The sequence below is a fragment of the Mus caroli genome, chromosome 10, assembly GCF_900094665.2.
Source record: "Mus caroli chromosome 10, CAROLI_EIJ_v1.1, whole genome shotgun sequence".
Lineage (NCBI taxonomy): Eukaryota > Metazoa > Chordata > Mammalia > Rodentia > Muridae > Mus > Mus caroli.
The window spans coordinates 46,686,209-46,699,210 of NC_034579.1; the positions used below are offsets into that span (position 1 = coordinate 46,686,209).

The window sequence follows — 13,002 nt, forward strand, 5'->3', positions numbered from 1 at the left end:
GACTCATCTCTTCAATGGCACAAAAGTGAATTCCTGGGAGCTTAGTAAGAGACAAAGCCAAATTTCATGCAAAATATGATTTCAGAGTAGGATAAATACACATATTACTTTATTTCTGTTAATTTTAGTTTAACATATGAAATAAAATATTTTATTATGGTATTTTTATATACATGTTTCATTTATACACAGCAATTTAAAACATGACACAGCTCCACAGCTCTGAGTTAGGGATTTTATTAGTGTGTGACAAGTTAAGTAACAACTTCTTAGATGCTTGTTTTCCTCAACTGAAAAATGAAATAACTGAGATACTTAGCACCATGGTTCATGAGATGCCAGGCTCTATTAATGCTGGTTGTTATTGCTGTTATTCTATCCTCATAGAATGAGTCAATGCAAACCATTCCTTTTTCGTAGGGAAATAGGGAAATGAAAGGATTTATTTGGCTTACATATATATATATATATATATCATCAAAAGAAATGAAGACATGAACTCAAACAAAGCAAGAGCTGATACAGAGGTTATGAGAGGGTGTCACTTACTGGCTTGTTCTCTTTTAACTTGCACAGCTCATTTTGGACCCCCATCCCAGGAATGACCTAACCCAGAGTGGGCTGGACCCTTCCTAATCAATTACTAATTACAAAAATGCCCCCACAGATTAACCAACAGCAGAATCTTATGAAGTCCCCCTCCCCGTGTGTATAATTGAAAACAGATTGTTTTCTCATACAATCTATCCTGAATATTCTCCTTCCTTCACTCCTCCCAGTTTTCCCCACCCTCTCTCCCCTCCCTACTCCTCTCCCTCATTCCCTTCTCCTCATCTACTCTCTTTCTGTCTCTCATTAGAAAAGAACAGATTTCCAAGAGACAACAATGAAACATGGCACAACAGACTATTGTAAGACATAGCAAAAACTATCATATTGAAGTTAGACACAGCAACCAAACAAGAGGGAAAAAGTCCCATAGCAGGCACAAGAGTCAGAGACCCACTTGTTCTCAAAGTGAAAAGCTTCACAGAAATACTAAGCTAATAGATGTATGAAATACTAAGCTAGTAGTTGTATATATGGAGGACCTGGTGTAGACCCATGTAGGACCTGTGCTTGCTGCTTCACTCTTCATGAGCTCATGTGTGCCTTGCTTAGTTGATTCAGAGAGCCATGTTCTCCTGGTTTTCTCTACCCTTCTGACTCTTGAAATCTTTCCACAACCTCTTGGGTAAGATTCCCTAAGCTCTGAGGGGAGTGATAAGATGAAGACCTCCTGTTTAGAGTCACTCTTTTTGTATAATGTCTGGCTATATATTTCTGCACCTGTTACCATGTGTTGCTAGAGGAAGCCTCTCTGATGATGACTGAATAAAAATAATAGTGTTTGGTTTTACCCTAGGTCTTTGGTTTTTGGTTACCCAAGCAGAGTTGTGAATGAGTTCCTTCATGTGGAATGGGCCTTAGGTCAAATAAGACATTGGTTGACTACTTGTGGGAGCTCTGTGCCATCACTGCCCTAGCATATTTTGCAGGCAGGACATATTTTAAGTCTAAAGTTCTGTGGCTGCACAGGTGCCCACATTTCCCTTTTAGTACTTTACAGAGTACCTTCCCACACAAAAGAGACTAGAACATAGGAGGGAAGGCTCCATGTATGCACCAGCTCAGAGATCACCTGATTTCTGTGATCAGGATATTGTCCTGGGAAATGGAGCACCATTGTCAGTTTGAGAACAACCATTGTCTTAGCATTAGAGTAGGGGTGTTTGGGATTTTCATGGGACCCTCATGGCCAGTAATTCAACTGAATGCAACCCAGTCCCATCACTAGAACTCTTGCCTGGCTACATGAGATGATCACTGAAACTCTGTATCCCCCATTGCAAGGTGTCTTCACTAGAGTCACCCTCATAGATTCCTGGAAGTTTCCACTGCACTAGATTTCCACATGACTCCCCAAATGCCCCCCATTTTCACCTGCCTCACCCTGTACTAACTCCATCCATAAAAATCCATGCTATTTCTCATTCCAAGGAAGATACATGCACTCCGCCTCCATTCCCTTCTCTTCACCTAATGTCTCTGGGTCTGTGTATTATAGCATGGCTATCATTTATTTAATGGCTAGTATCCACTTATAAATGAATGGATATCATATTTGTTTTCCTGGGTTGCCTCATTTGGGATGATTTTTGTCTAGTTCCTTCTACTTGCCAGAGAATATCTTAACCGTTTTTAAAGCTGAGTAATACTTCATTGTGTGATGCACATTTTGTTCATCCCTTCTTCTGTTGAGGGACACCTAGATTATTTCTAATTTCTGGATGTTATGAGGAAAGCCTCCAAAAACATGTTTGAGTAAGTGATTTTTATAGTAGGATGCAGTCTTTGAGTATATACCCAATACTGGGTCTTGAGGTAAATCAATTTCCAATTCCCTGAGGAAATGCCATACTGATTTCTATAGTGGCTGTACAAGTTTACACTCCCACCAGCAATGGAAGAGTGCTCCCCCTGCTGGAGCACTTCCTCGCCAGCATGAGCTGACACTTGTGTTATTAACAGGTATAAAAGATGGAGCCTTCATTTACATTTCCAGTGCTATCCCAAAAGTCCCCCATACCCTCCCCCCCACCCACTCCCCTACCCAACCACTCCCACTTCTTGGCCCTGGCATTCCCCTGTACTGGGGCATATAAAGTTTGCAAGACCAATGGGCCTCTCTTTCCACTGATGTCCAACTAGGCCATCTTCTGATACATATGCAGCTAGAGACAAGAGCCCTGGGGCACTGGTTAGTTCATATTGTTGTTCCACCTATAGGGTTGCAGATCCCATTAGCTCCTTGGGTACTTTCTCTAGCTCCTCCATTGGGGACCCTGTGTTCCATCCAATAGCTGACTGTGAGCATCCACTTCTGTGTTTGCTAGGCCCCAGAATACTCTCACAAGAGACAGCTATATCAGGGTCCTATCAGCACAATCTTGCTAGTGTATGCAATGGTGTCAGCGTTTGGAGGCTGATTATGGGATGGATCCCCGGGTATGGCAGTCTCTAGATGGTCCATCCTTTCGTCTCAGCTCCAAAGTTTGTCTCTGTAACTCCTTCCATGGGTGTTTTGTTCCCAATTCTATGAAGGGGCAAAATGTCCACACTTTGGTCTTTGTTCTTCTTGAGTTTCATGTGTTCCACAAATTGTATCTTATATGTTGGATATTCTAAGTATCTGGACTAATATCCACTTATCAGTGAGTATGTATCAAGTGAGTTCTTTTGTGACTGGGTTACCTCACTCAGGATGATGCCCTCCAGGTCCATCCATTTGCCTAGGAATTTCATAAAAATGTAAATGAAGAAAATACCTAATAAAAAATAATTATATCAAAATCAAAAAAAAAGATGGAGTCTTAAAGTAGTTTTAATTTGCATTTCCCTGATGATTAATGATGTTGAGCATTTTTTAAGTGTTTCTCAGCCACTTGAGATTCCTCTACTGAGAATTCACTGCTTAGATCTGTATTACACTTCATTTGGATTATTTCAGTTTTTTGACATTTAGTTTCTTGAGTTCTCTCTACATTTTGGATATTAGTCCTCTAGCAGATATGGAGTTGGTAAAATCTTTTCCTATTCTGTAGGCTCCTGTTTTACCTGATTTATGGTGCCCATTTTCTAACAGAAGCTTTTCAGTTTGATGGGGTCTTATTATTAATTGTTGATCTTAGTGCCTGCTCAATTCATGTTCTATTCGTGTTCTATCTAAGAAAGCTGTCTCCTGCACCAATGCATTCAAGGCTATTTTCCACTTTCTATTCTATCAGGTTAGGTGCACATGGCTTTGTGTTGAGGTCTTTGACCCATTCGGAGTTGCATTTTGTGCAGGGTAATTAATCTGAATCTATTTGCATTCTTCTGCATGAGCGCATCCACTGTGACTAATACCAATTGTTGAAAATGCCGTCTTTTTCCCCCAGTGTGTATTACAGGCTTCTTTATCAAAACTCAGGTCTCCGTAGATATGTGGATTTAATTCTGGGTCTTTGATTTGATTCCATTTTTCGATATGCCTGTTTTCATGCCAATAGCATGCAAGTTTTGTTAACATACCTCTGTAGTACAGCTTGAAATCAGGGATGGTAATACCTCCAGAAGTTCTTTTATTGTTTAGGATTGTTTTAACTATTCTAGGTTTTTTTGTTTTTTCACAAGAAGTTAAAAGTTGTCCTTGCAAGTCCTGTGAAAAAACTGTGTTGAAATTTTGATGGACATTGTGTAGAATATGGAGATTGCTTTTGGTAGGATGGTCATTTTCATTATGTTGATCCTAACGATCCATGAGTATGGGAGTTCTTTCCATCTTCTGATATATTTTTCAATTTCTTTCCTCAAAGATTTGAAGTTTTTATCACACAAGTCTTTCACTGGCTTGGTTAGAGCTACTCCCAAGATATTTTATTTTATTTGTGGCTCCTGTGAACAATGCTGTTTCCCTGATTTCTTTCACAACCCATTTGTTGTTTATATTTATGAGAGCTATTTTTTTTGAGTTAGTCTTGTATTCAGCTACTTCACTGAAAGTATTTACCAGCTATAGTAGTTCCCTGATAGAATTTTTAGGATCCCTTATGCATACTATCATATTATCTTCAAATATCAATACTTTAGCTTCTTCCTTTCCAATTTCTATCTCTTTAATCTCTTTTACTGGCCTCGTTGCTTTAGATAAAACTCCAAGCACTGTATTGAATAGTTATGAGAAGAGTGGACACACCTTATTTTGTTTCTAATTTTACTGGGATTGCTTTGAGTTTCTCTCCATTTAATTTGATGTTGGCTATAGGCTTACTGTAAATTGCATTTCTCTTGTATCCTAAATATATCCAGAACTTTTATTATGAAAAGGTGTTGGATTCTGTCAAAGGCCTTTTCTGCATCTAATGATATGATCATGTGCCTTTTCTTTCAGTTTATTTATATAGTAGATTATATTGACTGGTTTTTGTATGTTTAACCAACCCTGCACCTCTGGGATAAAGTTTACTTGATCATGGTGGATGATCTTTTTGACTTGTTCTGAGATTCAGTTTCCAAATATTTTATTGAGAGTTTTTACATCTATGATCATAAAGGAAACTGGTCTATAACTCATTCTCTCTCTCTCTCTCTCTCTCTCTCTCTCTCTCTCTTTCTTTCTTTCTTTCCTTCTTTCTTGTTTATGTGCTTAGATCATGAGGGTCACTTTGGCCTCATAAAATGAGTTGGGCAATGTTACTTCTGTTTCTATTATGTGGAGTAGTTTGAGGAGTATTGGTTTTAGCTCTTCCTTGAAAATCTGGTATGATTCTGCACTAAAAACATCTGGTCCCAGGCTTTTCTTGGTTGGGAGACTTTTAACAACTACTTCTATTTAACTAGGGGTTATAGTTCTATTTAAATTGCTTATCTGATTTTGATTTAAGTTTTGTAAGTGGTACCTATCAAGAAAATTCAATTTCTTTTAAGTTTATCAAGGTCATGGAATACAAGTTTTTAAAGTGTCTCCTTATGATCCTCTGGATTTTCTCATCCTTTGTTGTTATGCTCCCTCCCCCCTTATTTCTGATTTTGTTAATTTGTGTATATGCTTAGTCTTTTACTTAGTTAGAATAAGAGTTTGTCTTCTCCACTTTGCCAAGGAACCAACTTTCTATTTCACTCACTCTTTATGTTGTTCTTTTTATTTCTCTTTTATTGATTTGTTATTTTGCTATCTACTCCTCTTAGGCATGCTTAATTTTTTTTTCTACAGCTTTCAGATATGCTGTTAAGTCACTAAGAAGAGATCTCTTCTTCCTCTTCTTCCTCTCCTTCTTCTTCTTCTTCTTCTTCTTCTTCTTCTTCTTCTTCTTCTTCTTCTTCTTCTTCTTCTTCTTCTTCTTCTTCTTCTTCTTCTTTTTCTTCTTCTTCTTCTTTTTTAAATACAGGCACTTAATGCTGTGAACTTTTCTCTTAACACTGCTTTCATTGAGTTCCATAACTTTTGGTATGGCGAATTCTAGAAAGTCTAGAATTTCTTTCTTTATTTCTGTCTTCACACAGTTTTTACTCAGTAGAGAGTTGTTCAGTTTCTATGAGTTTGCAAGCTTTCTTGGTTTTTTTCCTCTATTGTTTTTGAAATCAAGCTTTAATCCATGGTGCTCTGATAAGATACAGGGGATTATTTAAATTTTCTTAGGTTTGTTGAGACTTGCTTGGTGTTCAAATAAGTGGTCAGTTTTGGAGAAAGTTCCGTGAGGTGCTGAGAAGGTGTATTTTTTTGTATTTGAGTAAAATGTTCTGTAAATATGTTAGGTTGGTTTGGTTTCTAGTATATGTTAGATCTAGTGTTTCTCTGTTAGTTTTTGTCTGGATGACCTGTCCATTGGTTAGAATGGGGTATTAAAGTTTCCTTCTATCAGTATGTGAGGATCAAAATGTGATCTAAGTTGTAGTGTTTCTTTTACATTCTTGGGTGTTCTTGTGTTTGGAACATAGATGCTAAGGATGAAAATGTCATCTTAGTGGAATTTTTCTTGGTTAAATATGTCCTTCCCTATCACTTTTGATTAATTTTGGTTTGAGGTCTTTTTTAGTAGATGTTAAAGTGAATACACTAGCTTGATTTTTCAGTTTTTATCTTGCAATATCTTTTTCTATCCTTTACCCTGAGGTAAAGTCTATCCTTGATATTGCAGTATTTTTCTTGGGGGTAGCAAAAGTATTGATCCTGTTTTGTTTTTTGGTTTTTTGTGTTTTTTTTTCTTCTTCTTCTTCTTCAATTCTGTTAGTCTGTGTCTTTTTATTGGGGAATTGAATCCATTGGTATTTAGAGGTATTGATGATTAATGATTGTTAATTATTATTTTGGTGGTGGTTTGCATGTGTTCCTTTTTGGGTTTTGCTAGTGTGAAATTGTTTATTTATGGTATTTCATGGGTGAAAACACATGTAATTAAATCCTCCTAAGAAAAATCCTTAGGTTGATTTTTTTTTCCGGAATCTTTTGTAGTGTTGGATTTATAGATAGATATTGTTAAAATTTGACTTTATCCTGGAATGTCTTATTTTCTCCATTTATAGTGATTGAAAGTTTTTCTGGATATTGTCTGGGATGGCATCTGTGGTCTCTTCAAGTCAGCAAAGTATCTATGGAGGCCTTTCTGGGTTTTGGCGTCTCCACTGAGAAGTCTCGTGTAATTCTGCCTTTATACATTACTTGCTCTTTTTCCCTTGCAACTTTTAATATTTTCTTTATTCTGTTTGTTTAGCATTTTAAGCATTATGTGTCAGGGGACTTTTTTTTCTGGTACAATGTTTTTGTATTTTGTATATTTTTGAGCATTTATAAGCATCTCTTTCTTTAGGTTAGGAAATTTCTTCTATGATTTTGTTGAAAATATTTTCGGAGCATTTGAGCTGGGATTCTTCTCCTTCCTCTATTCTTACTATTCTTAGGATTGGTCTTTTCATGGTGCTCTGGAAATCTTATAGGTTTTGTGTCAGGACATTTTTAGATTCAACATTTTCTTTGCCCAAATACCCATTACTTCTAGCATATATTCAATGCCCAAGTTTCTTCCATCTCTTGTGTTCTGTTGATGAAGCTTGCCTCTCTAGCTCCTGTTCAAATTCCTGAATTTTTCATTTCCAGAATTCCCTCAGTTTGTATTTTCTTTATTGCTTTTATTTTCATGTCTTGAATGGTTTTATTTGTTTCCTTCAACAGTTGGGGAGTTTGTTTGTTTTGTTTTCCTTAAGGGATTTATTCATATTCTCCATTTGTTTGCATTTTTTGACTTACTTAAGGGATTTATTCATTTCCTCTTTTTCATTATCTCCACATAGTTGCTTTTAAGGTCTTGTGCTTTGAGTATGCTGGAATATTCAGTGCCTACTCTGGTAGCATAACTGGGTTCCAGTGGAGACACATTTCTCTGGCTGCTATTGTATTCTTACACTGGTATCTAGACATCTGGATTTGGGACAGTTATAGGTCTAAGAACTGATTTCTCAGTTTGTCTTTGTTGGGTGAGTGTTTGGCTCCTAGGTTTCTGTTTCCTGTCTGGATTTTCATAGAGTGTGATGGTTTTGTGTTTCCTATTTTACCAGCTTCCTCAGCTGGCTAATAGTGGAGGCTGGATACAGAGATTAGCTTGAGAAGGCGTATTACAAAGGTATGTGGGATCTGCAGGAGATGTAGCTGGGACGGGGATACAGCTGGTGATCTGTTGTAGGCCTAGTTTGAGACAGAGATATTGGTTCTTGGGAAGAGAAGGAGTGGGAGGGAGGGAGAGAAAGGGGAAAGGTCTGCAGTAGCCTACCTGGTTTCTAGCAGGCGTGGCCTGTGGTTGAGCAGGAGAAGCCTGCTTCAATTGGGAGCTGGAATGATGTGACAAATGGGGTCATGGAAGTTAGAAGGGAATGGTCTGGGGTATCCACCAGAGATGTGGGCAGAGGGCAAAGTAGGCTACAACTGGTGCTCTGTTGTAGTACTTGAGATGAGACTGAGGGATTGGATCTGGGGTAACAGAGAGAGCAGAGAAGCCCTGCAGGCAGCCTCACAATTCCTTTGTGTCTTTATGTGAAATCTAGATGCTCTTGCTAGAGTTTTCTAGTAAGAGATTCTTTTCAAGAATCTGTTTATGCAAATAAAGGAAAATGCAGGATCTAGTAAATCATTAATTTCTACACAGTAATTTTGTAAAAGCCAAAAATTACAAGTGATATGTACAAATAATTTGCTTTTACAAAATTACAAAACAAAATTACAAGTGATATGTAAAAACAACTTGCTTTTACACATTTATGCTATCGCCCAATAATATTAATTTTTCCCTATTAATCAGCAGTCCTTTAAGAAGTGTCAATGTTTATTTCAGATTTTTTTTATTTTCCATAAATCTGCAATAAATATCAACACTATTAAATTTTTAGCAAAAATATATACAAGTGAGAAAATATTTTTCCTCCTTTTGAAAAGTCAATTAATTAGTATTTTAAAAATTATAACGGATTAATCTGGATGAGAGGGAAAGTGGGAGGAACTAGGAGTAGTAGAGGGAGTTGAGACTGTCATCAGGATAATCTATTTTCAATAAGAGGAAAACTATATAACTGATTAAACTGACAATCAGAAATTCCTCATGTGTTGGACATTTCTAATGCCTTTTTAACTGTAAAGTTATAGATAAAACGTACCTGTTCTCTCTCTCTCTCTCTCTCTCTCTCTCTCTCTCTCTCTCTCTCTCTCTCTTTCTCTCTGTTTTTAAGTTATAAGGAAAAACCTTTACCCTAGTCAAAACCATTCTCCCAAGCTACCAAGTTGCATGCCAGGTGTCACTGCTGAAAAGCACCCTAAGGTTTCATTCAACAGCCCTATGTACCCATCTCAGACATCTAAGATTTCATTCAACAACCCCTCTGTGCCTGTCTCGGACATTGCTTTCTTCTGAACCACATTCTCAACATGCGAGGCTCTTGAGCTCTTGATGCTGTGGAAGTGATAAACCTGAGGTCATGCTAAATCTTCTGACTGCTTCCTCTTCCTGGCATCCCACTGCTTTAACTGTGTATTTGAGCTCACTCACCTTCTTTACATTTCAGGGCAAGCTCTCATTGCCTGTCAGGCTGACATTTTTAGTCTCAAGTCCAACAGTCCTTTCATCTCTTCCGGAGGGATGTATTTTAATTACAAATCATACCTCCTTTTAAGATCCTTCACTAGTTCCCCTTTGACCTTAGAACAAGGCCCACACTTGTGTGTCCAAAGCTTTCCTGTAACTTTCCTACTTGGGGCTAGTATTAATCGATGTTATGTATTGTGGATTGGGGAAGATTGTTTGCAATTTGAAGGTTTATAGGAGTTTTAGACAGCAACGGGAATCACTCTGCTATTAGGGGACACCATTGTGTTTTGCGGATCATCTTAGAATGGAATGATAAGTGGTCAATAGAGCCAGAGAAGCGTGTAAAAATCAATAGCTTTAATGGCTATATGATATTGCAAGACTTTAACATCTGATGCAAACTGCATTGAAAAGAAAACATCATTTAATGGAAGCTTTAAGCTCGATTTGTAGTCCTCCTAATTTGAAGCAAAGTGATATTAAAGTCCTAGACACTAGACACATAAAGGTCCAGTTGAAGTTGAAGCTGACATGAGATGAAAAAGTTAATAAGTGAGAATTTGATAAGCATGGTAAACTTCTCTCGTATGACTCTTTGAGCCTAAAGGATCCCCATTTAATATGCTAAACAGATGTTGCCTTCTCTAAGTTGCTCCTGAGACCCCAAAGCCTCCCTTATATACTCCTTTTACAATCTTATGACAGGTATATATATATTAAATAAATGTTTGTGCGCTTCCTCATGAGACAGATGGTAGAATGTTCACAAGAATATTATTCTTACTAACAAGATATTGACACAGTTTAAGGTGAGACCAATAAATACATGGAGTTTTAAAAGAACAAGCATATATCCAATATAGCACTACCATTCAAGAAAACAATTATTGAGCCGGGCAGTGGTGGTGCACGCCTTTAATCCCAGCACTCGGGAGGCAGAGGCAGGCAGATTTCTGAGTTCGAGGCCAGCCTGGTCTACAAAGTGAGTTCCAGGACATTCAGGACTGCACAGAGAAACCCTGGCTCGAAAACAAAACAAAACAAAACAAAACGAAACGAAACGAAACGAAACGAAAAGAAAAGAAAAGAAAAGAAAGAAAACAGTTATTGAATCTATACATAGTAAAATTAAACTGAAAATATTGACAAGATAGCTCAAAAGAATAATTTTTAATAACTATATATTTCTCAACCACAAAAATGTTAATCAGTTTTAATCAAACATGTTGTAAAAGTACAAACATGAGATTGGGTTGCATATGAATATAAATAGCTGTGAAGATATGTATATATGTTATCTTTTGAGATAACAATAGTGCTTATTTTGAGAGAGGAAAAAAGGATCTAGAAAGATAGCTCTGTAGTTAAGAGCACACTCTAAGTACTGCTCTTGCAGAGGACTGGGGTTTAGTTTCCAGTAATCACTTTGCGTGGCTGACAACCACCAGTAACTTCAGCCCCTCTGGTTTCTGTGGGCAGCTGCGCTTATGCTCACGTACACATAATTAAAAGTAATAAAATATAGGTTTTTTTTTTAAAGAAAATCAATAGAGAGGAAAAGAATGAGATCAGATTGAGGGCTTAATTTTTGTAGGAAACACTTTGGTTCTAAGCAAATTTGACAGAATACATGTGAAAAAGTATGACTCAAATGCCCTGATGTTTGTAATAATATTCGACACCCTTTTCAATAATTTTAAACATTTCCTGTTATTTTTTGCCCAGATAACTTTATTATTAACTGCTGATGAAAATTAGAACATTCTGGGCTCACGTGACAAAACAAATTTAATCCTGAGATGCTCTCTCTTCAGTGAGCAGTCTTGGCAGTCAGTTGTGACTCTTGCCGTATCTGTCATCACGACTCCAAAGCCAATACTCTGCTCTTGGACCAGACCCTCAGACTTTAGAAGCAGCTTCAATCTGAGGCAAGATCACACGTCAAGGTTCAATTCTCTGAAAATTTCCACCTTGCCCTGTAAAATCACAAGAGAGGTTTGAAGTTAGCCACATGCTGGAATTCTTGGCTGATGGGATGGCATTGGAAACCATCACACTGGTCCCAAGAAGGGCAGCCTCGCAGTGCATATTCTAAGGGAGCTGAGGTCTGATCACCAAAATCATCATAATGAATACTTAGCACTAGAATTCAGACTTCCAGGTGTTCTAAAGAGATGAGGTGACAATGTTCAATTTTTACTCTGAACACATTACAAACGAACCACATTAAAAACAATAGAATTAGGGAAAAAGAAAAATTACCAAGAACATCTAAACTGTTTGATGATTTCCTATTTTTCCAGATAGATTTCCGTCAGATCTTCCTAAACTGCCGACTGACGACACTCCACCTCCCGTTTGTTCCTGATGGACTTCGATCACGTCTTCCTCCTCCATCCCCAGCTCTTCTGCAGTATGGTCATCGGCAATCTTCTGGCCTTCAAAGAGAAACTTCAGTGAATTCACTGACAGATCCAGTCTTCGACTATATGAGTCCTTAAGTTTCTTGAGCCTTGTTGTCATTTTCAGTCTGAAGTGTATCTCACTTCCATCTTCTCCAATAACTTTGACTTTAATAAAATCTTTCTTCTCATCCTTTAAGACACCACTTGAAGGTTTAGCCTCCTGGTCAAACATGGCGACAATGGCCTCCCCAAAGGGTCTCCATAACAGCCACCTGCAGCGGGGCAGGTAGAACTTTGTTTACTAATCCGTCTCTTCGCAATAGCCCAAACAGTGGCTGGAAGAACTTCCTGTACTTCTTATGTCACTTCCGGGTTCCAGAGGGTTAGCATCTATAACCATAGTGGGGAGTCGGGTGGTAGCAGGTACGCAGGTAGGCTGGAACTGTCCCACATCTCAACCCACAGAGGCAGAGGGAGCTCTGTTTCATACTATTTTTAAGTTACAATTTAAAATACGCCGTAAGAGAGGAGAGCTTGCTCAGTTTGAAAATTAACACTTTACAAATATACACTGATTGAACAATGTAGTAGTAAGTACACATAACATAGTTCGTCCTGTTAAGAGGTAAAGACCAAGTGAAATTCCGTTAACAATGTTTGTCTCTCTAAAGAGATCATTTAGGCAGTAATTAAAATGTTCTTGGTGAACATTGAGAATGCTTATTCCCCAATTACAGTAGCAAAGATAGTTATGAATAAAAATGAAAGTAAATCCTACATCTTTCATATATAAAGCCTGCGTACACAGTTTTATAATACATGATTTTAACATATCTCTGTACTTATTGGTATGTAGTTACTACTTGTGGGCCTTTCTGTAATATATCGTTGATCTTGACAGAAAATTGTTATCAGTTGTATAGTCTCTTCGTATGAGTATGTTATAA

At 37.6% G+C, this 13,002-nt stretch overlaps 1 pseudogene across 1 annotated transcript; it reads right to left on the minus strand.

Moving 5' to 3' along the window:
- Positions 1–11,375: 11,375 nt before the first annotated feature.
- Positions 11,376–12,379, minus strand: LOC110303862 (annotated as a pseudogene). The gene is made up of 2 exons (XR_002378974.1): positions 11,913–12,379; positions 11,376–11,626 (listed from the first exon to the last, which is right to left on the minus strand). The product of XR_002378974.1 is annotated as a small ubiquitin-related modifier 1 pseudogene (transcript).
- Between the last annotated feature and the right edge of the window lie 623 nt (positions 12,380–13,002).